Source organism: Euprymna scolopes, chromosome 20, assembly GCF_053919585.1.
Source record: "Euprymna scolopes isolate OS-2025 chromosome 20, ASM5391958v1, whole genome shotgun sequence".
NCBI lineage: Eukaryota > Metazoa > Mollusca > Cephalopoda > Sepiida > Sepiolidae > Euprymna > Euprymna scolopes.
This window is the reverse complement of record NC_136501.1, coordinates 102630250-102633141: the sequence shown is the minus strand read 5'-3', so window position 1 is coordinate 102633141 and position 2892 is coordinate 102630250. Positions and strand designations below refer to the sequence as shown.

General features: G+C 33.4%; 1 pseudogene; it reads left to right on the top strand.

Annotated features, from left to right (window-relative positions):
• Positions 1–2057: 2057 nt before the first annotated feature.
• On the top strand, positions 2058–2191 carry LOC145241825 (U2 spliceosomal RNA; annotated as a pseudogene).
• Positions 2192–2892: the final 701 nt, after the last annotated feature.

The window sequence follows — 2892 nt, the reverse complement described above, 5'->3', positions numbered from 1 at the left end:
TCACACACACACATGGTCATTTTATAGATATAATAGATAGGTTATGCTAGATATATTTCTATATGTCTGAATACCCTATATACAAATTTTTAAATCTGTAGATAAAAAATTTGTTGAGTATATAGGTTGAGAATTGTTCTTTCTCTCTCTCTCACACACACATTCTCACTTTTATAGATATAATAGATTATGCTAGATATATTTCCAAATGTCTGAATACCCTATATACAAATTTTCAAATCTGTAAAGATAGAATTTGTTGAATATATAGGTTGAGAATTGTTCTCTCTCTCTCTCTTTCACACACATTCTCACTTTTATAGATATAATAGATAGATTATGCTAGATATATTTCCTTATGTCTAAATACCCTATATACAAATTATCAAATCTGTAGATACAAAATTTGTTGAGTATATAGGTTGAGAATTGTTCTCTCTCTCTCTCTCTCTCTCACTCACTCACTCACTCACTCACTCACACACACACACACATTCTACCTTTTATAGATATAATAGATTATGCTAGATATATTTCCATATGTCTGAATACCCTGTATACAAATTTTCAGATCTGTACATAAAAATTAGTTGAATATATAGGTTGAGAATTGTTCTCTCTCTCTCTCTTCTCTCTCTCTCTTTCACACACATTCTCACTTTTCTAGATATAATAGATAGATTATGCTAGATATATTTCCATATGTCTGAATACCCTATATACAAATTTTCTTATCGGTAGATAAAAAATTTGTTGAATATATAGGGTGAGAATTGTACTTACTCTCTCTCTCTCTCTCTCTCTCTCTCACGCACACATTCTCACTTTTATGGATATAATAGATAGATTATGCTGGATATATTTCCATATGTCTGAATACCCTATATACAAATGGTCAAATCTGTAGATAACAAATTTATTGAATAGATAGGTTGAGAATTGTTCTCTCTCTCTCTCTCGAAACCTTACACACACAACCACACGCAAACATTCTGACTTTTATAGATATAATAGATCGATTATGCTAGATATATTTCCATATGTCTGAATACCCAATATACAAATTTTCAAATCTGTAGGTAAAAAATTTGTTGAATATATAGGTTGAGAATTGTTCTCTCTCTCTCACACACTCACATTCTCACTTTTATAGATATAATGTATAGATTATGCTAGATATATTTCTATATGTCTGAATACCCTATATACAAAGTTTAAATTCCGTAGATAAAAATACGTTGAGTATATAGGTTGAGAATTGTTCTCTCTCTCTCTTACGCACACACACACACATTTTCACTTTTATAGATATAATAGATAGATTATGCTAGATATATTTCCATATGTCTGAATACCCTATATACAAATTTTCAAATCTGTAGATAAAAAATGTATTGAATATATAGGTTGAGAATTGTTGTCTCTCTCTCTCTCTCTCTCTCTCTCTCTCTCTCTCTCTCTCTGGCTACCTCACACACACACACATTTTCACTTTTATAGATATAATAGATAGATTATGCTAGATATATTTCCATATGTCTGAATACCCTATATACAAACTTTCAAATCTGTAGATAAAAAATTTGTTGAGTATATAGGTTGAGAATTGTTCTCTCTCTCTCACACGAAACTGTGCGCTCGGCTTCTTCCCCCCCTTCCCACCCCAAATGCTTGGGAAACTGTGCACTGTTTTTGTTGGTTTTCAAGCTGCCTCTTCACCCCCCCACACACACAGTTTAACAGTAGTAGGAGGTCAAGAGAAAGAGAGTGAGAGAGAGAGAAGAGTAAGTTGGTGAGAGAGAGAGAAAAGAGAAAGAGGGTGTTGGTTTTATATTTTTATTATCGTCTAATATTTTGAAAGCTGAATTTCTAATAAAATGTGCATCTATAGGAGATAATGCCTGGGAATGTGTTCCCCCCCCACAGTTTAACAGTGGTGTGACGTCAAGAGAAAGAGGGTGAGAGAGAGGGAAGAGTAAGTGGGTGAGAGAGAGAAAGAGAGAGAAAAAAAAGAAAGACGGTGTTGGTTTTGTGAAAAAAGTTGTTATTTACAATTGTTCGCATTCTTGGCCTTTTGGTCAAGATCAAAGTGTAGTATCTGTTCTTCAGATGCTGCACTTCTATTTCTTGTTCTCTTTCGGTGGAGGAGAAATCCTCCACGACTGAGACAATTTTTATTTTTGTACCTTTTCTCCACGTTAAAAAACGACCCTGGTGTCTAACTCTGTCCCGTGGGGAGGCATAGTAAATAGGTACAATTGTTCGCCATTAGTGGATGTTGACGTCACGTCACGTGACATGACTAAGCGTTTTTTTTTTTTAGTATGAATAACATTTTTTGTTTTAATTATAAAGTCTACACTTAATTTTATAGAAAATGATGTATATATAATAGAAAAAAAAAATTACTGGTTTTGTTGGATTCAAGTGGATCCCCCCCCTCCAGTTTAAGAGATAGCAGGTCACGTGGTAATATACAAAATGGCTAGCGTAAATATAAAGATCGGTTTTTTTATCGACGAATATTTTGAAAGCTGAATTTTTTTTTATTCCTGTACATTTTTTCCTGATATTTTTCGTTAAAACTCTTGTATAAATACTATTTTTAACCAGTTAAATACGTTGGAGACATTGTCATGGAGTTTAATAATCTCTAGAACAAAGCAGAAGAGAAATTACAAAAGTATCGGTAAAACAAAGTGTTTGTTTACATTTGTTCGCCATTACTGGATGTTGACGTCACGTCACGTGACATGACTAAGCGTTTTTGGATTATGTAATATTAACATTAAAATGACAGGTTTTTTGGGGGCCCCCCTAGGAGAGAAATGATCAGTTCACCCCCTTTTAATGGTCCGTTTGGTGTGGAATTTCGATATTTGTCATGCGGGT